Source organism: Cetorhinus maximus, chromosome 7 (assembly GCF_964194155.1).
Source record: "Cetorhinus maximus chromosome 7, sCetMax3.hap1.1, whole genome shotgun sequence".
Lineage (NCBI taxonomy): Eukaryota > Metazoa > Chordata > Chondrichthyes > Lamniformes > Cetorhinidae > Cetorhinus > Cetorhinus maximus.
In genome coordinates, this window is record NC_135885.1 from 87,099,543 (window position 1) to 87,124,938 (window position 25,396).

Sequence of the window (25,396 nt, forward strand, 5' to 3'; positions counted from 1 at the left end):
CAGGAGCGACCCCTGTGCTCCCCAGACAGCCTGGCTACATCGTCCTCAAATTGGGTGAGGAGCATGATGTCAGCCGTCCCTTCCCCAGTCTGCTGTGGGCCAGTTTGCCCTGGATGAAGACAAAAGAAAGGAATGTGATGGGAAGCAATGGAGCTAAGGTTGGGAAACATGCATGCCCCCTGTGTGTGGTGAGCCCTCCCTTGAAGGATTAGAGAATGGAGTGTGAGCAGCATGGTAGGTGAGATGGTGGTGATGTGAAAGTTTCTGGGAGACAATCAGTCCTGATATGTGTTCCCCACTAATGTTGTGTGAGATCCCTGAAGAGAGTAACCCTTTGAGTACATTTAGCCATGATGAGGGTTTGATAACGGAGGGAGTTGAAGGATGACTTACCCTGGTGGAGCGGATGAGATCATTCATCCTCTTCCTGCACTGGCTGGCATGTGGGTGCGGTGTCCAGCCACAGTGACCTCATCTGCTTTGGCCTTCCAGGCTGGAGAGGTGAGGCTGGTGTGCTTTCTGGAGCTGTCCCTAGGGTACAACACATCCCAATGCTGCTGCGCTCCTCTGATCAAGGCCTTGAAGGTATTGGGGCAGAAGCGGGTGCAGCTTTCATCTTGTGGCTTGCAGACTTTTTCCCCTGGTTGCTGGACATTTTTGTGTGTGTCCTGGAGACAGCTGGGCTGGAGAGAGTGAGATGTGTGTGCTCGGGTGGCGTTTAAATATGGCGCCCAGGCCTTCAACCCCGCCAGGGAATGACAGGGCGGATGAATCAGTTCCTGACGCATTAGGTGATTCGAGAACTACTCACCTGTGCGTGATTAATGACCTTCCAAGCACAGAATCGGGCATGATTTCCCACCACTGCGACCAGCGGGGCATGTGCTGCAAAACCCACCCACCGCAGCATTTCGTTTCGAAAATGGAAAATTCCGCCCATTATAACTGCACGAACAAATATATTCACTTGAAATATTAACAGGAATCAAATGAAAGGGTACCTACAAGTATGTTGTGAATCATAATACATATTTTTTTAAAGAAGTTTGATAGAATTTTCACTGAATACTTTAGGCATTAAAGAGGTGGCCAAGGTGGAGTCTCAAGCTAAAATGCCAATTTAGCCTACGTTTAGCGCAAGGCATATCTTGGTAAATAATGTTAGCATCAGGAATGGGTGGATTATTAATTAAAGAGATGGCATAGCAATTTGGTGGCTAGCAGTTCAACTAAAATCCTATCCTAACAGTTACCTCTGTTTGGGAGTAAACACAGCATTGATGATGATTTTGAGTGCAACTTAAAGGGACAATTATTTCGTAGCCTTAGCTGCTGGAACTATGAAGAGGACCTCTGAGACACATTGGGAGGCTTCCCAGGACACCATTTATTCTGGAAACTCTCTGAGGATTTCACTTAGAAAGAGCAAGTGCTGTGCTGCTCCACCTTGTTGGATACTGTATAGGAGTCACTAGGAGAAAGAGAGAGCTTGGGCATTGACATCTCACTAGGGATACTCCACAGGCTGAACAAGATTTGGGAGGAGGATGTGAGGCCAGGAAAACCAATGCCAGTTGTTGCGGGAGATAGGAGCAGGAGGGTAAGGTAGCATCTTTCCTTCACCCCCCCACCACCCCCACCCATGGTTACAGGACATTTCTCCTCTTTCAGGACATCCTGTATCAAGATCCTGGCACCTTTGTCCTCAATCCCTGTGCCATTCTGAAAATCGCTGCCATTTGCCAGCCAGAGCGCTCCACACCTTCAGTGGAGCTGAGTGCGAGGAGCCCACATATACTGCTCCACAAAAATTGTGTCTGAGTCCAGCTTTTAAGAAATGAATATTAACAAGTGGCTGCAGATGACACCTTTGATTTAAAAGAAAATTAGTTTGTGGTACAAAATTTATGACAGAGCTAATCTATAAAAGCCTCTCCCCTTATGTTAAATAAAAATTAAATATTTCATTTGTCATTGACAGATTATTGCCATTTTTCTAATAGACTACTACAAGGTTGGTTGATGTGTAAATTCTCTAAATTCTCTTTTAACAGTGGGCAATATTTAAAAAATCAGTATATTAAAATTGATGTCATCTTTCACAGAGGATAATAATATACAAAAGCCTAGTGATGTTGAAGGAGAACCAATTTGGATATAATAAAGCATTTCGGGGTTGAATATCCTTTTCAGATATGCCTATGTAGTTTCCAGAATTTTCTGTACAATATGCTGGACAACATATGGTTAGTTGCATTATGATCATCATATGACAGATTCCCCATTATTTATCCTTTAGGAATGCTGTGTGTCCCTGAAATGTATGGCTGCTGTGGCCATGGGCATTTGCGGGAGGTGGTGGGGGCAGGGTGGTGGCGGGTAGAAGGAAAAGGTATCGGATTAAAAGTTAAAGGGATACTCTGTTTAATACAAGCAATTGTAGATAAACTTGAAAGCAGTTTTTTTTCTCTCAATCATTAATATTTCTGCTGGTGGCTCTGGCCATAGTGGGTTTTTGGAGAGTCTGCATCAATTTCCTCTCCCACCATAAGAAAGGCAATCTGATGGAAACACTGTTACAGGCTACCTGAATTAATCAAAAACCTTAACACTGGGAAATCATCAGGGTCAGGAAAATAGATCTGGGCCATACATGAGTCACAACTAAAGAACAATCGCCACGGCAGCAAAAAGAAACATCCAACTTCGTTTTGTTTAAACTGGAATTCTTACTTCTAAGAAAAGTTATGACAAAGCATGAAACAATTGCACATGCATAAAGAGGAGACTATTTATTATCGGGCAAAACAATTTCATCAACAAAACCCGTATGTCGATTTTCAAACTGTCTTTATGGTGTTAGAACAGAGCTGTACTAGAGACCAGCCTCACATGTACATGATTCCATTGCTTGCACCATCCAATAACATTATCAGCCGACAGACAAATTGGTTAGTGGACCAGTATTACTGATGGCTTTGAAGACCAAATATCCTATATCTCTGAGCTACAACTTCTTTACCACAAGGGAGGCCTTCAACCGTAAGGATCCAATGGCAGCCTTTGGCAGAAGAGAAAGGCCATTTAACTTTTTTTGATTCTTCACCATGCTAAATGTTACTCTCAGACCTTTTGATCTTAGGGGATGCCAGCCACAGGGTCATCAATAGCTTCTTCAGCTACCTTGTATCTGAGTGTCCTACTGATGAACCTTCAGAAAATTGAGACAAGAGGCCAAAGGACACCTTCTCAAATTTAATTTCTATGCTTGCCTTTGTCTTTTGTAGCCAACAGGTAACCTTTCCTTACCAACTGCCCAATTGGAAATCCCTGCACAGCCTAAAGATGGGAGAGGGTGTGGTGGGGGGCAGGTGTTGGTGGGTAGAAACCAACATCACAGGTTTACAGTCAGATTTTTATTTGATATTGATCATGGGGGTAAATTTAAGGTGTCCTCCAAATGTACCATTAAGACCATCATTTTTCACCCTTCTCTGGCTATACGCACACAGGTGGAAGACTGAAGGGTAGCTAACATTGTTGAAAAAGGGAGGAAGGGATAGGTTGAGTGACTATAGGCCAGTCAGCCTAATCATGGTGGTGGGCAAATTATTGCTTATTTTTCTGAGGTACAGAATAAATTGTCATTCAGAAAGGTGTGGATTATCAGGGGTAGTCAGCATGGGTTTGTTAAGGGAAGCTCATGCCTTGATTTAACTTGATTAAATCCTTTGAGGGGGGTTGATAAGGGTCATGCATTTGATGTAGTCTACATGGATTTTAGCAAAACTTTTGACAAGGTCCTCATGACAGATTGCTCAGAAAAACCTGATTCCATTGGATCCAAGGGCAAATGGCAAACTGGATCCAAAATTGCCTCAGTGGCAGGAAGCAAAGGGTGTTATTTGTTTTCAGTTGGGTTACACGGGGCTCAGAACTAGGTCCCTTGCTTTTTGTGCTATATATCAATAATTTAGACTTAAATGGAGGAGTCACGATTAAAACCTTTGCCAATGATTCAAAAATTGGAAGTGTGATTGACAGTGAGGAAGGCAACGCTAGACTGAAGCTGTTTTTGGAATAGAGAAGGTTGAGGGAAAATTTAATTGAGATGTATAAAATTATGAGGGGAGGTAGATACAGTGGCTGGAAGGATCTATTTAACGTAGCAGAGAGGTCAATAACCAGGGATCATAGATTTAAAGTAAATGATAGAACAATAAGAGAGAAGCTGAGGAGAATTTTTTCATCCAGTGTGTGGTGAGGTCTAGAATTCACTACCTGAAAGGGTGGTAGAGGCAGAAACCATCATTGCATGTAAAAAATACTTGGACAAGCATTTGAAGTGCCAGAATTTACAAGGCAATGAACCAAGACCTGGAAAGTGGGATTCAGCTGAATAGTTCTTTCTCGGCCTGCACAGGCATGTTGGGTCAAATGGTTTCTTTCTGTTTCTTTCTAAGGTCCTTAGTGGAGGGATTGCTCTTGCAAACTGCTTAACTTATGGAACTCATCAGTTCCCTGTTAGCAGTATTGTGATACCTGCCCTTTGTGGTTTTAAGACAAATCAAAGCTTAGTCATGATAATCACCATTTAATAGCTTAATAAACAGGAAATAAACATAAAATGAATTGTCCCAGATTTGCACTAAGTGCAGTAGCGGGTGTAATAAAAGACATTTTACCTGCTGGCCGCAATGGTGGGATTTCATGTCGTGTTCTCCCCTTCCTGGCGCATCCCGCCTCGTTAATAATGAATTCACGGGAAACACTCTGGATCGCCGACGGGCAGGCTTGGATTTGCCCATACGCCATGACCTCAGTGTTTCCTCACTCCAGGTACCATATTGAAAGTGCACCAGAGCACAGGCTACTTCATGTCTACAGACCAGGATGGCTCCAGGTGACAGATGGCCCCGAAAGCAAAGAACAAGCAGCAGCCTCCAAATTTAGTTACGCCTCTCTGAGATGCCTGCTGGACGCAGTGGAAGGCAGCCGTGATGTCCTGCTCTGGCTGCAGGAGGTCCAAAAGAGTCACCAATTGGGCCAGGGAGATGGTGACATTGGCAGTCAACGCCACCGGAGCACAGAGGAGGTCAGCCATCCAGTGCAGGAAGATGATGAATGCTCTCACCCATTCTACTAGGGTTAGTCAACCACCTCATCATTCTCAACTCACACAAAAAATTATCACATATCCACAGGGATCTCACACCTCAAGGGACAACATCTCTAGCTCTCACACACACCCTCACATCTCCATCAGGCTCATACCCTCTGGAGCTCATGTCCTTATCCTGTCCACAGCTCCGTTTAGCACACAAACATTCCGCACAGTGCCATGCGTCCTGCTCACACTTTCCACCTGTTTTCATGCAGAAGAAGCTGGCTCACATCAGCAGGAAGAGGTCCCAGACTGGGAGTGGAATGGCCCACATTAGGCCCCTCACTCACTTTGAGGAGTGTGCCGTTGCGCTGACTGGTGAGGACGTGGACCCTGCCTGTGGCGATGGTGAGGTTGACAGCGAATACCCACGAGATGATCCTGCACCACATCATCCCTCTCTCAATGCAACTGTGAGTGCTCTCTCTCCTGCTTTTGACTCCGCTGCCAAGCACTAATTATCTCTACATTGGTTCATAGCGAACTCTGCCAAGCGACCGACGCCCTCAGCCGGCCAGTCCCTCAGCTTCATTCAGGTCCTCACCTTCAGCAAAGAGGACACCTCCTCCATTGAAGAGCTAGGAATACACAGCCTGGAAGACCCGTAACAGGCTTACCCACACCCTGTACCAGCGCACAGCCACACACTTTGGTGAGACCTAGATCTAGAGCACGCTCGGGTTCACAATTTGGTGGTCACCACATGGTCACGTGTCTGCAGCAGGAGGAGGCAGGTTCAGTTGAGCTCCCTGGCACTCGGAGGACTGCTGGGGAAGAGGCGCCTGTGAGGTCCAAGTCAGATGACGAACCTTGGGATTTGGCCTCCCAAATCATTCTGGAGAGTCAGCAGAAGGCGGGGAACATCACACAGAGCTGGTGGAAGCCCTCAACTGAATGGCATGCAAGTCAGAGGAGTGCGCCCTCCTGCTCTCTGTTGAAATGGTGCCCACATGTGCGCGTATGGAGGTCTCCATGGGAAGGATGGTGGACGCCATGGAGACCCTTGTCCAGCAGAACATAGAGATGTGCGGCTCACTCCATCACGGTAGCCATGGGTGAGTTCCTGAAGTGGCAAAGCGAGAGGGAAACAAGGCACCTCAATGTCCCTCCACATGCTCCTTCCCCTCAATGAGTCAGGCCGGGGCCCTCTGGCACCCGAAGGGAGCTGGTGCGACAGCTGGACACCCCTGGGTCATCCACTCAGGAATCTCAGAGGCTGCCCGCTTCCTCCGAGTCCCCTTTGCCTGCGAACCCCTCAACCTCGCCCTCTGTCATCGCAGAGGGAGCAGTTGGCCCACAGGATGACAGCCAAAGCAAGCTGGGGCCCTCAAGACCTCAGCTCTCCAGAGAATGAATGCCGAAGTCATCAGGGCCAACAGTACCAACAATTGCACAGGTTGTCTCCACCCCTACTGCAGATGTCAGGGCAGCACCTAGAAGAGGTGATAGGCCTAGAAAAGTTAAGAAATTCTGATCACAAGTGGTGGTACAAGTGAACACATTTTGTCACTTTATAATCTGAAAATATATTTACTTTCACTGAATAATGTGTAATGTTGCCTTTCAGCTTCATTTACAGGCTTTGTGAGTCCCCCCACTGCATCCCCCCACACCCACCGCTCCATCCCACTCCACCTCCCCACACTAGCAGCTCAGCTGCACGCAGCTGGACCATGAGAGATTCTGGAGGGAGACCTGTGTGTGGCAGGGCCCTTAGGAGGCTCGTGCAAGCACTCTCCCATGCATCCGGATCCTTCTTCCATCACAGTCATCTCACTGTCCCAAACATTTTCAATGCTGCCTGCTGGGATTCTCTTTCAGTTCTCCATCTGAGCCGACCTGCATCTCCGCCCACCTACTGATTGCACTCCCATACAGCACCTGTGCCCGTCCAACACGAGGCTCCGCTCACTTTCGATTTGAGAACCATGGTCAAGTATCTCGTCAGCTCCCCCGTCCTTTTCCCTCCCCCAGTCATCCATGTTCTTTCTGCCATCACTGTGGACCCCCTTGGCATCACCACCTCTCCACCGTCACCTACTAACCTGAATGCTTGTCATTTCAGGATGTGCAGGTGAATGTGCACGTTCCCTACCTTCCTGAGAATCCCACCCCTGTCCACATTAACCTCCCCGACCTCCTCCTTCCCACTTCCAGTGTCCGTGTCTGCCTCTGAGTCCCCACCAACCACCTTCGCCATCCCTTCTACCGTTACCGATGCATCCTCACCCTTCCACCCCACCCCTCTGCTCCCCTCATACTCACCAGCCCCTCCTGCCACACCCAGCCTCAGTTCGCTCCCCAGGAGGCAGTCATTGATTCCACAGTATAGGTATGCCCACAGTGCTGTTAGGGAGGGAGTTCCAGGATTTTGACCCAGCGGCAGTGAAGGTACACGGATATATTTCCCAGTCAGGATGGTGAGTGGCTTGGAGGGGAAATTCCAGATGGTGGTGTTCCCATGTGTCAGTTGCCCCTGTCTGTCTAGATGGTAGTGGTCATGAGTTTGGAAGGTGCTGTTGAAGGAGCCTTGATGAGTCCCTGGAGTGCACCGTGTAGATGGTACACACTGCTGCCACTGTTTGTTGGTGGTGAAGGGAGTGAATGTTTGTGGGTGCGGTGCAAATCAAGCGGACTGCTTTGTTCTGGACAGCGTCGAGCTTCTTCAGTGTTGTGGGAGCTGCACTCATCCAGGCAAGTGGGAAGTATTCCATCACACTCCTGACTTGTGCCTTGTAGATAGTGACAGGTTTTTGGGAGTCAGGATGTGAGTTACTCACCACAGGATTCCCAGCCTCTGAACTTCCCTTGTAGCCACAGTATTTACATGGCTAGTCCAGTTCAGTTTCTGGGCAATGGTAACCCTCCAGGGTGAGATAGTTGAAAGTGTTGATAGTTGTTGTTCACTTACAAACACCTCATCTTAATGTCAATTAAGCAGCTAATTTGGACGCCTCAGAAGAATACTCATCCTCATTCCTTTGCCACATCAAACCCGGCAGAAAACAGGAGTAATGAGAAAGGCATTGGGGAGGGGGAAAAATCAAAATGGAGGCAAATAAATCAACTGATAGAGCAAAGTATAGTGGGCACCTCAAACGCCAGGAGAACCTCAAAAGTTAAATGATTTTAAGAGACCAACTAAGTGATTAATGTAGGTAAGACTCTGCTCACAGTGTAAAGCCTCTCCCAGTGTTGAAAGCTGGGGCAAAGGCCCTTCAGTGCATAATTTAATTATAATTACTAAGCCTGCATATTCGCAAAGTATGGATCAAAATAAACCCTAAAAATGTCATTAGAAAACTGAAGACAGAGCACATCAATTACATTTTATAGCTCTTGTCTATTGTTAGCAGGACTATCCACAAGCAGAATCACAGAAAATTGCCCTTTTAATGCTTGATTAAATCATCACTGATGTTCTGCATGAGAACAATTTCAGCATAAACATTGGCCAGCCTATGGTAAGGTTGGGAGATTGCACGCTTCCCACATGCAGCTATAAACAGCGACACCAGGGCCGGAATTTTCCAGCCCCATTGGCGTTGGGTGTCATGACAGGCGGAAGGGGGCGATATTGCGAGAAGGCCAAAAATTGGTTTCACACTGTCGTGAAACCAGTTTGCGATCGTCCGCTCAATGGCGGGCTGGGTTTCACGCCGCTGCACATTGGGAACCTAACTTCAATACTTTAGCACCTCATTAAAAGCCCTGCTCACTGGAATCATTCCCAGACGCTGGATCACCTGGGATCGCTGACGTGTTTCACAATTGTACATAAGAGACAGGCACCTAGCGAGCTGCACTTCACTGAGGACTTTGAGGTTTGTTTGCCTACCTTACTTCAGGCAGCACTTGTGGTCGAGCGTCAGGCTTTGAGGACCACATCACTTTTAAGGGGGAGCTCACAGGCAGGTCTCTACCTACCAGACCAGCCATAAGGCGGGGGTGGCTTCTCAATGGCTGAAGGCTAGGGCTTGCTTGGGGAAGGGGGAGAAATGGCCTCAGGCAAGGGGAGAGGCTGCAGGGAGAGGGCTGTACTGGGGAAGGAGGGTAATCCAGGGTGTGTGTGGGGGCACATGTTGATCTGTGCAAGTGGCCTGAACATGGTGAAGGCTGAGGAGGCAGTCTCCAGAGAAGATGAGGCCAAATGGAGATGTGAGGGTGTGTGTGAGAGAGTGAGTGGTGATGTCCCTTGAGCTGGTAGCAAGTGAGATGCCAGTGAAGGTGTGATGACCTTGTGAGTGTGAGTTTGGAATGATGAGATGGTTGCCATTCCCTGGCGGCACGGATGAGATCATTCATCCTCTTTCTGCAGTGGATGGCCAACCTCTACTGTGCAGTGTTGGCACTGACCACCTCTGCCCCTGCCTCCCAAGGATTTTTTTTTTCCATTTTAAGTGCACTCTGGGTATTTAAACCTCTTCATTGTATTACTCTAGAGACCCAGAGCAATGTTTTCTTCAGTTCTAAATGCATAAGAGAAACTTTCCCAATGGGAAAAATATTCTAATATTCAATCAATTTAGTAAAAACACATCTAACTTAACATACAGCATCTAACAATTGAAACTGAAAGAACTGTTTTTTTTTGTACTTCAAGCCTGTCAATGAAAGGATTCCAGGAGCAGGTGATTGTATTTTTTTGGTTCCCATTCTGGCACTGGGGTTCCCCCATTTCAGGAGTCCTATGAGGTGCCGTGAACCATGTCTTCTGACAAAGCGAGCCTGACTCCATGAAATTGTTGGGGGGTCTATAATGCCCTTTCTTGCATTGGAGTAGATAAGGGCTGGATTTCTGAGTGTGGGTTTTGTTTCCACATCCTTCTCTGGGGGCATAAAAATCCCATTTGGAGAAAATGGGGGAGGGGATCCCAGAATTGGGTCCCACCCGTCATTTTTAAATCCCCCTGCCGACACAGGTGGAGGCAAGAAAATTTGGCTCAATAAGTCACCAGGACAGGATCAGATGCATCTGAGGATACTGGGAAGTAACTGTGGGAATTGGGAAGGCACTGGCTACAATCTTCCAACCTTCCTTAGAGACAACTGTGGTGCCAGACAACTGGAGAATTGCAAGTATTGCACTCTTGTTCAAAAAGTGGTGTAAGGATAAACCTAGCAACTACAGGTCAGTTAGTTTAACCTCGATGGTGGGAACTTTTTTACAAACAGGACAGGATTAACAGTCACTTGGGTAAGTATGTGTTAATTAAGGAAAGCCAGCACAGGTTTGTTAAAAGGCAAATCTTGTTTAACTAACTTGATTTTGAGGCTTTTGATGAAGTAACAGAAAGGGCTGATGAGAGCTGTGTGGTTGAGGTGTTGTGCATGAATGTCCAAAAAGCTTTTGATAAAGTGCCACAAAACAGCCACGTCAGCAAAGGTGAAGCCCGTGGATTAAAAAGGATATTAACAGTATGAATACAAAGTTGGCTAAACGACAGGGAACAGAGAGTAGTGGAGAATGTTTGTTGCACCGGAGGAAGGTATACATTGGCGTTACCCAGAGGTGGGTACTAAAACCATTGCTTTTCTTGATCTATATTAAGGACTTGGGCATACAGGGCACAATTTTGAAATTTGCAGATGACACAAAACTTGAAAGTATTATGAACCATAAGGAGGATAGTGGTAGACTTCAAGAAGATATAAATAGACTGGTGGAATGGACAGACAAGTGGCAGATGCAATTTAATGCAGATACATTTTAGTAGGAGGAATGGCAAGAGGCAATATAAGCTAAAGGGTACAATTCTATAGGGGACATGTGAACAGAGAGACCTGGGAATATATGTGCACAGTCATAGAATCAATCAAGGCAGCTTGTGAAAGACATACTGAGATCATGTGAGAGAGTGACTTGCAGCACCATATTGCCACCTCCACTCCTGTGTGTCCAATTCTACCGATTATTCTGTCGATCATTCTACTGATCTATATTTATACGCTAAGAAATTGAGTGAATTCTTGAAAGCTCTGATCTGTTCAAGGTGGACATCTTTCTCTCCAAGGTGGAGGTTCTTTGAGCTTCAACCAAAGTTCGAATGCTGGTGACACTGACTCCCTTGTGAGGGTCTGGCTGCAGAAATCCTAGAGGTGGGGAAACTCCCCACAGCAAACTAGATGCTATATACAAGATGACACCACACAGGCTGTAAGTGAACTCTTCCATTCTTTCAGGCTTAGTGCTGTAACTCCTTGACAAGCCTCCCTATATCAGATATAGTGAAAGGCAAACAGTTTTCTTTTCATGGCTTATCTCTGAGAGTCCTTGTATTATCTTGCTCTACAGAGTTGAGAGAGGACCTTGGCCTTTGCTGAGCTCTCTCCTGGCTGACTCTGCCATTGGTGTCAGCACTGCTGAGTGTTTCATCCTCACTTCACTATCTACCACATTGAAGTGTCAGTATCTGTGCTGGAGATGGAGTGCTTGATGGAGCATCTTCAGGTCACATCCAAGGTGGCTTTTGTTGTGTAGTACGGTGTTGAGAAGGACCTAGAGGCAAGAGAACAGGAAGAAGAGTTAGACAGCACTGAGAGTCTGGGCAACATGAAAGCTTTGACAATGCAGCTCAGAATTGTGAAACTTGTTAAATATTTTCTGAGATAACTGAAGCTTAACTAGTAATATGCAGACACTCTGCTCAGATAAGCTGCAAACCTTGTCATCCCCGATGCTCATGGTTTTACTCAAGCCACTAATCTCCAGGCCTTTGTGCTCTGCTTGGGTAAGGGCTACAATGTTGGGTATTCCTCCTTGGTCCTCTCCCTGGCATTATGTACAGTTACGTTTTTCAGGAACAAGAAGGGAGAATTAGTAAGGGGCTGTTTAAAAGATAAAAGAAGTGTAGGATTGGCGGATATAGTGTATGTGCTGAGTGCTGGAGAGGAATGAGTATGGGAAGGTGGTGAATGTAAAGCCAATGTGTGGAATGTAACTAGAGGAAGGAGTGCATGCTCATCCCACGCTGGAAGTGAACCACTTGCCGTATTGAATTGGGCTACTCTGTGGACATCCTGAGTGCCCCCCAGAAGTATTGAAAAGCCTCTTTGTAATAAGATTTTGACTGTAGGGCCCTTTCAGAAGTTGGTCTGCCTCAGTACCTGATTTGCCCTGTTATAAACTCGCCCTGAAACTCATGATGCTATAAATCAACAAAGAACCTATTGGATCATTATTTAAAAGCCTCATCCCCTTCATAAATGTTAACTGCTGGATTTTCTTCATAGGCTGCTAATTAATTTCTGAGCTTATTCCAGTCATGGGTGGTCTGGTAAGTCTGCTCTTAGGATTGGAAGATGAGAGGAACCAGTGAAGAAGACAGGAGTGAGGAGGAGAGTTGAGAGAAGAAGATGGAGGAGGGCACTATTACATAGGGATACAAAGGATATATGGGGCAGAAACAGGCCATTCAGCCCAACCAGTCTGTGCCAGTATTAAAGCTACGCTCAAATCTCCTTCCATCTTTTCTCGTCTAAATTTACCATCATAACTGTTAATCGCATCAAATTAGGCTAAATTCAAACAGGTGGAAGACATTGATTGGATGGTTACTTGGGCATATATAAATTTACTGACACAAGAGGAAAATGGAGTCAGGAGATATATACCCGTAATGTTTCACTCTGTGCATAAATCTATTCCAAGTAAAAATTGGCTTTGGATTCTTCCTTCATCAACTGGCTATTAGGAGTATAACACTAACTATTTATTTCCTTCTCCCTCTATGCAGAGACCATGCTGTGAGGGGCCTTCGGGGAGCACTTATCATTTCTCAACTTTACCAAGGAGCAGTCCATGAAGCACCTTCCCTTTGCCAAGGAGATTTGTCAAAATCTACCCCGAACAGTTTAAAAGGTAGCAACAACTCCCTGGCACTGCTGACTTCAAATTTACAGCTGTCGTCAGCTGAACTTGTATGGATGTAATGGTGTCCATAACTAATCCACCAATTGCAAAGCCTTCCATTAAATCACCTGCTGTAGCCACAACTGGACCCTCAAACCATAGTCAGCACTGCCAGTGGTTGTCAAAATTACAGTGGGCCTTATGTTTTATGCCATGGCGATGTTCCAGGATGTGATAGGTGACATCAGTGATACCTCCTAATTTGCTGTGCACCACTGTATGAGGGATGTGACAAAACTCCCTAGACCAAGAGGAACACATACATTGTATTTTATACAATACCTTGCACACTCTTAGGGTGGCCAAAGTGGTTCACAGCAATTAATTATTTATGAAATACAGGAATTGTTGTTTTGTAGGCAAATGCAACAATCAACCCACACCTGATATGTCCCTTCATCCAAGACATTGATATAAATTGTAAATAGTTGAAGCCCCAGCTCTGATCCCTGTGGCACTCCACTCGTCACATCTTGCCAACCCAAAAATGACCCATTTATGCCTACTCTCTGTTTCCTGTTAGCTAACCGAACCTTTATCCACGCTAATATGTAGCCCCCTACACCGTGAGCTCCTATTTTACATAGTAATCCTTGATGTGGCATCTTGTCAAACGCCTTCTGGAAGTCTAAGTACAGCACATATGCAGGTTCCTCTTTATCCACGTTGCTTGTTATGTCCTCAAAGAACTGCAATAAATTATTAAAAAATAATTTCCCTTTCATAAAACCATGTTGACTCTACCTGATTGCATTGAGATTTTCTAAATGCCCCGCTATAACCGCCTTAATAATAGATTCCAGCAATTTCCCTACAACAGATGGTAAGCTACCTGGCTTGTAGTTTCCTGCTTTCTGTCTCCCTCTCTTCTTGAATAGAGGAGTCATGTTCACCATTTTCCAATCTGATGGGACCTTTCCAGAATCTAGGGAATTTTGGAAAATTTAAAACCAATGCAACTACTATCTCAGCAGCCACTTCTTGTATGACTCTGGATGAAGTCCATCAGGACCTGGAGACTTGTCAGCTTTTACTTCAAATAACTTCACTAGTAGCTTTTCTCTTGTGTTTGTAATTGTTTCAAGTTCCTCCCTTGCTTTCACCGCCTGATTCACAAGTATTTCTGGGATGTTATTTGCATCCTCTACATTGAAGATAGATGCAAAATTTCTGTTCAATTCACCTGCCATTTCCTTATTTTCCATTATTAATTTGCTATTCTCACTCTCTAGAGGACCAACACTCACTTTATCTACTCTTTACCTGTAGAAACTCTTAGGGCAGAATTTTACGCATCAGTGAGCGTGGGCGGGGCCCGCTCGCCGATGCGTAAAATAATGTGCAGTGATGTCGGGCGGAACTCCCCGTGCCCCATTTAAATTTTCAGGAAGGCGGGGGCGCAGCAAAATCAGCTGTGCACCCGCCGACCTGTCAATGGCCAATTGAGGCCATTGACAGGATCAATTAAGTAATTAAAGGACCTGCCCGTCTAACCTTAAGGTTGGTGGGCAGGCCAGGAGCCCCAGTGAGAACTAGAAATAACATGAAACCCCATCCACGGGCGGGATGAGGTTTTATGTAGGTTTTAAAAAATTTTAATAAAGTTTTTGTAAAAATTATGGACATGTCCCAACTCATGTGACAGTGGCACATGAGGGGACATGTTAGGAAAATTTTATTTTTCTATTTTTAGCTTTTTTACATTTAGAGCCGAACTCCCTGAGGCTCAGTGCAGCCTCAGGGTGAATGCGCTCTTTTGTGCGCATGTGCGAAAGAGTGCACTCTTGATTTTGGGATTCCCGCCCCCTGCCCCCACAAGGAGCACATAGTGCTTCCATGCGGACGTCATGCTGATTAAGGCCCACCCACGTAAAATGTCACCGTGCCCCCGTTTGGGGGCGCCGATCGGAAGCAGCGCACGCCCGCCTTTCAATTTCGCCCACGATGGGGGAAAGTCCTGGCCTTACTGTCTGTTTTCAGCGGCAGAATTTTGTCCTTGGCGTGCAGGATCGGAGGGGTGGCTGGGGGCCAGGAAGCCGACCGCTGCCCGCGATAGGCAGCACTCTGCGATTTTATGTGGATGGGCCAATTAAGGTGAGTGGAAGCGCTGAGCGCTGCCTGTGTGGGCAGGGGGAGGAAGGCGAGCAGGCCTAGCGCACACTTCATGCATGCGTGCAGAAGAGCGCTGAAAACTCCCCCTGAGGCATGGAACTGCCTCAGGGAGATGAAGAATATATTGGCCAGAATTTTCCGGCTGACGTGCGGGTAGCGGAGCCTGCACGTCAGTGCATAAAATGACGCGTGCTGACGTCGCGCGAGCATGCCGACATCAGCGCGCAGCATCGCAATATTTCGGTGTGCGGGCGCGATCAGTTCGCCTGCCATTTATTGAAGGGCTCGTTGAGCCCCTTAACTTGCCAGTTGTATACGATTTTGAGGGGCCCGTGCGAACTTCGGGTCGGCGCAAGGGCCCAACAGGAAGGCGGGTAGGAGATTATTTAAAAACTTTTGCAATGTCGGGATATGTGGACTCAGAGGGGTTGTTCATGTTTTTCACAAAGTTATGAAAGTGTTTAAAACATACCTGTGTGATTGTTAGTAGTTCTCATCGATGTCCAAGAGGTTTTTGTGTAATTTGAAACCAGTCTGCAGACAGCATTCTTTTTCGGCCTTGCAGCTTTCCGGAGGCCTCCATTTAGCCTGGGGCTATGGGTTCTGACCTTTCCAGTGGAGGCAGCTCCCCTGAAGAGGAAGGGAGGGATAGAATAAGGAGGAGGCCAGGACTAAACAATCAGCCTCCAGGGGAGCCACCTTTGGGAGGCCAGGCTCAGGCACAAGGGGCGCAGGGCTAAGAGGTTGTCCAAGGTGCAAGGGGCCACAGAAGACGCCACTATCCTGCTGCCAGGGTATACAGGCGGCGAAGCAGCTACCTCAGTATGACTGAGGAGCAGTGCCGAAGGAGGCTCCAACTCTGAAGGGAGACAGTCAACTATATCTGTCAGATGATTGGCCCTGAGATCTCCCCTAACTGTGTGGGTGGCACCCCATGCCAGTGCCTCTCAAGATCACAGTTGCCCTCCACTTCTATGCCTCTGGCTCCTTCCAGGGCTCGGTAGGTGATCTTTGCGGTGTCTCCCAATCAGCTGTCCACACTTGTGTCAAGCAGGTTACAGACGCTCTGTTCAGCCATGCATTGACCTTCACCCACTTCCGCTATGACCAGGCAAGTCAGGCTCAGTGAGCCAGAGGCTTCGCGGCCATTGCTGTCTTCCCCCGTGTCCAGGGTGCTATAGACTGTACACATGTGGCCATCAAGGCGCCAGCAGGTGAGCCCGGTGCCTTCGTCAACAGGAAGGGCTTCCACTCTATGAACGTGCAGATAGTGTGTGATCGCAGGATGAAGATTTTACAAGTCCGTGCAAGGTACCCAGGCAGCTCCCACGATGCCTACATCCTCAGACACTCCCAGGTGCCGGGGCTCTTCAGTGCTCCGGCTCGGCTGGATGGTTGGCAGCTGGGTGACAAGGGCTATCCCCTGCGAAGGTGGCTCATGACGCCTCTCCACCATCCAGGAACAGAGGCTGAGCAGCGCTACAATATGAGCCACGTCTCCACAAGGGCTGTGGTGGAGAGAGCCATCGTTCTTCTCAAGATGTGCTTCCATTGCCTGGACTGCTCAGGGGGCGCACTCCATTACCCCCAGATCACGCCTCTCTGATCATGGTAGTATGCTGCACCCTGCACAATCTTGCGCTGGAAAGGGGGGATGCAGTTGACGATAAAGACCTTGATGCCCTGGATCAGGCTGCACATGATGAATCCAGCAGTGGCTCAGAGGATGAGGAAGCACAGGGCGATGATGAGGGGCAGAACAATGACCCGCATTTACACCAAAGAGGCAGGGACACCCGCGACAATTTAATCAAAGAACCTTCAGCTAGCTCCACACACATGGATCAGCAGGGCCAGCATTGCCTGGCACTTCCACACGTGGCACTTCGGTGCCACATCTTCCACCTGTTCAGCTGCAACTAAGGGCTTAGTACAGAAACATCAATGTCCACTCAAACACTCATGATAAATACGTGAAAAAGAAAAATGCACCACAAACAAAAGACCCTCAGCCATGGTTACAAAGGTGGACTTTATTTTGTCCAAAACAAAAACACACACCACTTGTAAGCAATCACAAAATTTGGGTCCCTATTCTAAGGCCAACACAAAATCACCAGTGACATACCCGTGGATTGCCTAAGGTGCCTTATGCTTGCGTTTTCAAATGCTACGTCTAGGTGCCGTCCCATCACTTGGAGTGGCTTGAGAGACAACCTGCTGACTCTGCTGTTGGGCTCGATGACCTTGGCGGGTATCCTCTGGCCCGTGGAGCCTGTGATGGCCCCGCCTGGGAGGGAGTGGCCAGTTCCAGAACTGGCACCTCCCCAGTTGTCGCAGCCTCAACGGATGCAACGGTCACTGGCAGAGGGGCGGAGGAGCTGCTGCCCTCATCCGGAGCGCCCTGAGAGGAGCTCGCAACGACGACAGGCAGCTGCTGCGCCGACGTGATGTCCCTTTCGATCTCCCTGCTCACCGCAGATGCATGTGCCCCGAGTGCCGACGCTTGGTGCCCACAACATCTCCCACATTGGGAATGACCACCCGTGGCCAGTACCGCTGTGAGGGCTTGCAGGTCAGAGCGTAACCCAATCATATTTTGATCCATTTGGTGGAAGCCCCTCTCTATGAAAGTTGCCAGTCTCTCATTGGAGGAAGCCTGAAGCTCTGCCCTGAAGGTCAAACCTTCATGTGCACTCTGCCTGGACTCCTCCGTTGCAGATAGCAACTGAAGGATTCCCTCATGCAACCCTGCCAGATGCAAACGCACTTCCCGCCGCCTTTCCTGCAGCTGCTGCAATGGGGACAACTCCAGAGATACGTCATCAGTGCCGGACTCAGCATGTGCCTCATTCCCTGCAGCCCTCCGGCTGCTGGCGCCATCGGCACTCTCTGTCCCTGCCATCTCCTCCAGTGATTGTGATGTGCCCTCTCCACTGTGACCCGGGACACTAGCCGGCAGTAAAGTCCCCACTGAGGTGTGTGTGTCAGCGCTGGTGCCTGACTGGCTGAAATGATGGGCCGCAAGTTGCACATGTTGCCCCTCAGGTGTGGAGGGGGGGCTGCGGGGTTGAGGTGCGGGTCGTTCTGGTGGTGATGTGGAAACTAACAACAAGGACAGTGCATCAGTACATTCAGTTCAACCTTTCATCCCTTTCCCCCCTAGCCTCATAAGTCACTCACCCTTCAAGACCCTAAGGAGAAGAACATTGGTGAGGTGAAAAAGAGTCAAGACGAGCCTCAAACATTAAACGCACATGCAGACAGGCTGGTCAGATGGCCTCAGGAATGCCACATGGCATGTTATGTACCATTGGAGTGGGGAGACTGCAGAGGTACCTGACCTGGATGTATTGTGGCCTGGATAGTTGCGGTGCTGAGGATACATCGCAAACAGTTGCGACATTTGCCGTGGATCACAGGAGATTGAGAGGTCAAATTATTGACCTTCATTCCTTAAGGAGGGGCATAAACCGGGTGGGCAGAAGGCAACATTTCCCCTTGGCGCAGGGATGAGTAACGTGGTGGCATTTATCTGAGTTGAGTGCCATGAGGTTTACAGCTGAGGTGCTGGGGACCTTTTGGACAAAGTAATGTGGGACGCATTGGCTGAAAGGGTGGTGGAGGTCTCAAACCCCCTAAGATGGAATAAGTCTTTGGCTGTGCAGCAGCAATCCAATGGCATGTTAGGCCATGGTGATAGTGGTCACAAATGGGATAAGGTGACTTTGGAAGGTGGTGGAGACGTGATTCCTCAAGGGGATGAGGGTCCCTCCTGTATGACCCACATGTCTGAGTGTCTCAGTCTGTGAATGAGCAGTGTTTCAGCATTAACGATTGCAGCAACCATCAGTGGTTTGGATGGTGGGCAGACAGAGTGGGTGGGACTGTGGACCTCAAATACCTGCCCGCCGGACACCAGCCTCACCGCCCCCGATCGCCCTGGCCTCCTGCCTCCTCCCCAGCTCCATGGCCTGTTCTTCAAAAGGTATGAGGCGCTGCAGGAGGGCGTGCCCACCTCTAGTGCTCTGATGCTCCTGGGCATTGTGGTGAGTTTATGCCTGCAAAACAGAGAAGAGGATTTATTGGGGCTTCTCGCTCATGTACTCTGCACGCACATGCCGCACCCCAACCACAGTGGCCCATCTGAGGCCTCCAGCGGCTCCTGTCCACACTACTGGTGATCAGTCCCCAGAAGATAGTACGGCTGGTCCCAACCCCCTCCCCCAACGGCCACCTTGGACACATTCGGCACCCATCACTTTGAATATCACATGGCTCTTAGCGCCCATGGCAAGGAGGCGCAACTAGGTGTGGCGCCGATGCCAGCAGATGCCACTTGGCCACAATACCTTGAGGCACCCCTTGCACCATCTCATTACCATCAATATGACACGTATTGGACTTCTGAGTATGTGTCGTACAGCCTCACCTGCAGGTTGCCCCCAGACTACTCAAATGCCACAAAGACCAACATATGTCAGCTGGGAGTCCTATTATAGGTCTGTACGATTAGTTGGCAATTCAGCAGATGGAGGGTCTCTCAGTTCTCAATGGATATAGATATTTCAAAATGGTCGCTTGAGTTATGTGACCTTCTTTCTCTACAATGGTTTCAAAAAGGATGTTTATCTGGTATCTGGGACTGATTTTGGTTTCAGGGCTGATAATATCCCAGCCATTAGCTTTTGAAAGAGTTATCATCCATGTTAAGGATCTTGTGTCAGAGAGCCATTGTCTGGGCTGACTCTCTGACTTCACTAGAGAGGTAAGCTTATAAAAATGCAATTGACAGCCATTGTTTCTCAATGGTCCCCCTTTGACATGGACCTGTACAGTCCCAGGTGTGAGATGAGCCTGTTAATAACTGTGCAGGAATAATGAGTTTCAATCTCTGCGAGTCCCCTGGTTTTGTGGTTATAATGTCCTTACACTGGGGTGTGACATTCCACAATGATGAGAGGAGGCTTCTTTTGTTCTTGTAACTCTTGGCGGAAGCTTCCAGAAAAAAGGGCCAATCCTGTAGTCATGTGACTTGAAGCAGCAATCTTGTTGGGTTCAGCAGAAAGTCCATTTTAAAAATAGCAAAAAAAAGAGTAAAGTCTGATGTACACAGTTTGGATTTTTTACATGTCTTATTGACATAACAATACAGTTTTTATTTCAATTTGATACAATCCTTAACTTATGAAGGAGAAGTGAGATGCGAGAAGGAAAATTAGGTACATACTGTTACCTGTGGTGGTTTCAGCACTGCTGCAGGCCACAGTCTCGGTCATGGATGCTCCAATGATTCTGAACATTGTATCTTCCCTGAGGGTAAGGGCTTGCAGCTGTGCCTGGGTTGGTGGAGGGAGAGCGAGAGGGAGGGTTGAAAATAATGCTTCTGTCTATCATCACATTGGCCATGGCAAGCTAGAGGTGGACAAAGGTTAATATGGAAGTGTGTGCAGGGACAGGAGGCAAAGCAGCAAAGATTTCTTGGTCTCTCAGATTTTGCAGGTATCCTTTCGGGGTAGGGTGGTTAAAACAGCCGGAATCAAAACTAGTCTGTTTAAGGTTTCAATGGAAACCTATCTGTTTATGATTTCAAGGGAATAAGATAAATAATTGTGTTTTTGAACTTAATACATTAAAATAAACCTAATATTCTTGAAGGACCTGCACCAGGGCAGATCCGCAGAATGATGTTTCTTTTAGCGTAAGTAATTATTTATACATCTATTATAAATCATTAGGGCTTTCATCAATGTCGAATTCATGGTCCTAAAAAAGGTTAAGTCCACCATCCAGGAGTCTTTCAGTTGCACTGAACGGTTTGTGACGACATCTTCTGGGAGGCCAAGGAGAAGAAGCAGAAAACAAAACAACGGGAGGGAGGTCTCCTCCAGTAATGAGGCCAAAGCAGGCCAGGGGGGCTGTTACTCAGCCTCGTGCTAGGCTGGACCTGGCTGTCGGCCACATCTGCAGCATGAGCCTCTCCCAGGGAACTGGAAATTTGCTTCTAGTGATATTTTGAACAAGGTGGGTGAGGGAGGGAGGAGGGAGCTTAGGCAGAAGTAAATGGGATCATTCCCTCTCCTCCCCCCCTCCCTCCCTCCCTCATTCCCTTCTATAACTTTCCAACAATGAAACAATGTGAGCTGCAGCATGGAGACAGTCTTTCTTTTGTATACAGAACAGGTAATCAAAATAGATAAAACAAAGCCTGAGAGGTTTTCTTGCAATCTAGGTTGCAAGTATTGAATCGAACTCACAAGTTTTGAATTTACTGTCACAGTATACATATGGTGCAATGTACAGATCATGTTAATGAAGCAGTCACCAAAATCAGTGTCATCATTTGCAGTGTTGTAAATAACTAATGGGATATTTTCCTGTCAAATTAACAATATTGCATGATGCTGTTAAACTAAAATTTGTACTCTCTGGTTTGTTTAATAATCATGGTGGGATCACCTATAGGGTGCACACAAACTAAAATTGCATTTTATCATTGCTGCCCCTAATATTAATGACCCATGTTGCATATATATCGGATGATATTTGTAACCAAATGCCAACAATGGGAGTTATCATTTTACTAGGATCTTTCTGGGATTGTTTGGTGAATTGATTGGTGAATCTTAAAAGGGGAGTAAAATAGCATGCATGATTGAGGAGCGGGCTTAAAGTGGGGGGAGGGGAATGAGGGCCCAGAAACAGGAGTAGAACCGGGGTCTGTGATTTCTCTCCCTGGTCCTGCCTGCCCCCCACCGGTTAGGTGCTGGTTCCTCCGATTATGTGTCACCCTATTGTGTAAGACAGAGAGGAGTGTGTCAGTGAGTATTTGGCTGATGTAGCTGTCACAGTTGAATAGCTGGTAGTGTGTGCAAGCTGTGAAATGTGAGACTTGCAACAGTGCTAAGTGTGTGAGGGTGAGTGAAGTTATGAGTGTGAGGCATGAGTCATGACTTACTAAAAAGCAGTAGAAACTAGTTTTGTACTAACTTTCTCCCAAGAAGAAATTTCTCAACAATATAAATTGTAAATATGATTCTAATCTTGAACAGAAATCAGACCTTCAGGATTTTTGTGATGAAGTATCTGATGGTTAATTGGTTGGCAATCGTACCAGAACGAGATGTTAACTTTGTCTGTCGTTTTTCTGGTTAATTAAATGACAATGGAAGTGATACAAATAAAGAAAACATGTAAGTATACCTATCCTCACATTATTCCTGACTTTAACAAATGCTATAAGACAGGTTTTGTGTTTTGAAACTGTATTAAGAAGAGCTATATTATTTTCAAAATCATTTTTGAACATATAACATTGCTTTCCATGTCTGCTTGATTGAATTGTTATTCCATCTAATTCATTGGAAGGATGGTCTAAAATCCCTCCGATGTACCAGGCTTTGCCATATTTGAAGCTGAAGCAGAAAGCCTACACAGAAGGTAGCTGTGGTTGTGAGGCTTCCTCCCAATTCCCCAATCTCTCACTGAGGAACTTCATCATTTGCAGTTGTTTAGCCAAAGGCAACATACCCTGAGGTAACCATTCTTCTTGGAGACTGAGACTATCTGTGGCTTGCTGAACCTTCTATAAGGTGTCTCCAAACTTGGGGCAGTACCAGAGATGTGTACTATTGTTCTCTATTTTACTATAAAATATTCATTTATTAACAACTAGATCCATATCTCAGCAGCAAATAAAATATTACTTCCATCTCTAATAGTTCCAGTCTTACCTACAAAGCACATGGTGCTAATAAAAGTCAACCCATTGTCCTTTTCCACTGCTGAATCCCTGTCAAAGTCTCTGAAGTCTGACCATAGAATCAGAGCATCAACCGCTTGAAAAATAGTAATTTAAAATAATCTATCAAGGTGATCTCGACACTCAAAATTGGAGCTTGATCTGATTTGGGCTCTACTTGTAATGACAAGAGATTGTACCTTTTTTGAGAATTTAAAATGACTACTCACACTAGTGTCATCTGTTTCAAAGAAGACACAAATTGGGATAAATTACAACATTTTCGAAAATTGAACCAGCGCAAATGCACTACTTTGATCATCTGGAAATGTCAATAAGTCTTAGTCAAAGATTAACTGTTACAAGCCCCAGATGTGAGGAGGTTACAGTACCTAATGCCTTTGGGAAGGGTCACAGTCATTCCTCGGTGTACCCAAGTTATTTACTTATATCAACTCAAATGTAATTCAAAGCAGGATATTTTGTTTAAAATCAATCTCCATTAATTATGGATATGAAAGTGACAAAAAACATGGGGCAGGATTTTCTGTTCATCAGGTGGGTGTGGTGAGCAGGCCAATTGATGGCCAGCCAGTGTGAAAGGCATGCTGAGGAGCTCAGCGCTGCCAGGGTAGGAAGGGAAGAGGGTGAGCACAAAGGTCTGCGCGGGGGGAGTGCACACTGAAAGCTCCCTGAAAGCACAGAGCTGCCTCAGGGAGCTGAAGAGTTGTGAATTCAAAAATAAAGATTTTAAAAATGAGAGAAACATGTCCCCACATGGGACTCAGTCACATGAACAGGGACGTATTAAAAATGATGTTTAAAAATTATTTTTTAAAAAATTACTGTTGGAAACCTCATACCGTCCATGGATGAGGCTTCCTAAAAAATGTAAAGCCCGCCTGGTCGATTTGCCTGCCCGTCAACCTAACGGTTGAACAGGCAGCAAAAAATAAGTTTAACTTAATTGATTAAGAGCCTTACTAGGCCTCTTAATTGTCGACGGACGCGTTGCCGACTCTCACAGGCGTCCGCCAGCCGAAGTGTCGTGAGAGTGCCCAAGGACGTCGGGATGCTGGCCCGACATCATCGCGAGCCCGCCCACGGGACATAGGATCCTGGCCATGGGAATTTTACGCTAGTGGGATATATGTTCCTGGCGAAGTCAATAGGCAGAAATTTTCCGTCGGTGAGTTGGGGGCGGGGCCCGCTCGCCAATGCAAAAATGACGTGGGATGACGTTGGGCGGAACCCCCGACATCATCCCGCCCCATTTCAATATTCAGGAAGGTGGGAGGACAGCACGATCAGCTGTCCGCCCGCCGACCTGTCAATGGCCAATTGAGGCCATTGACAGGGTAGTTAAAACAATTAAAGGACCTGCCCGTCCAACCTTAATGTTGGTGGGCAGGCCAGGAGCCCCAGCGGGCTTCTGAAAAAACATGAAACCTCATCCACTGGCGGGATGAGGTTTCATGTCGGGTTTAAAAAAGTGTAATAAAGTTTTTGTGATATTTATTAACATGTCCCATCTCGTGTGACATTTTCATATGAGGGAAACATGTTAATGAATTTTTTATTTCTCTATTTTTAAAGTTTCAAAAACTTTCAGCGATCTCCCTGAGGCAGCACTTAGCCTCAGGGAGATGTGCGCTATTTCACGCGCATGTGCGAAAGAGCGCACTCTGGCAGTTGGGGAATCCCTCCCCCTCCGCCTGCACAGGAAGCGCGCTTCCCATCGGGTGGCCCGCTGGGCGGGCCTTAATTGACCCACCCACTTAAAATGGCGGCGGCGATCAGCTGCCCGCCCACCGCTGAGTCGGTCGGACCCGCCAACCCATCAAGGGCAAAATTCTGCCCAATGGATTTTAAACAGCTTCCTGCATTTTATGGCCCTGCCTCTGATGCGACCGGGCTGTAAAATTCTGCCCCTGGTATTCTTTAACTATTTCCATTAGACCTGACCTACATCAAAATTTCAGGGAATCTTTGCAATTTTCTGATTACTTGAATTGCTAGTTCCTCTGTAGATCATAGCAACCTTGGATTTCTGCTGATGTATTACTCAAAGGTTAGCTCTGGGTTACTAAGCATTTTTAGGCAAATCTCCACCTATTTGTTTATCACCTGGGGGAGAATATTCCCCCCGTCAGGGAGGTTGTGCGGGGACGGGCGTGGATCAGATCGGTGCCCCTGATCGGGTCCACGCCGCCATTTTACGTGGATGGGCCAATTAAAGCACCCCCAGTGTGAAGTGCGCCCGGAAGCGCTGAGTGGTCCCTTTGCGGGCGGGGGGTGGTTTCCTGAATCAGGGCCTGCGCTCCTTCACGCACGTGTGCTAAAGAGCGCAGAAATCTCCCTGAGGCACAGAGGTGCCTCAGGGAAATTAGTTTAAGTTCCCAAAATTTTAATAAAGAAAAGAAAAAATTTGAAGACATGACCCCTCATGTGAGTGTCACGTGAGCTG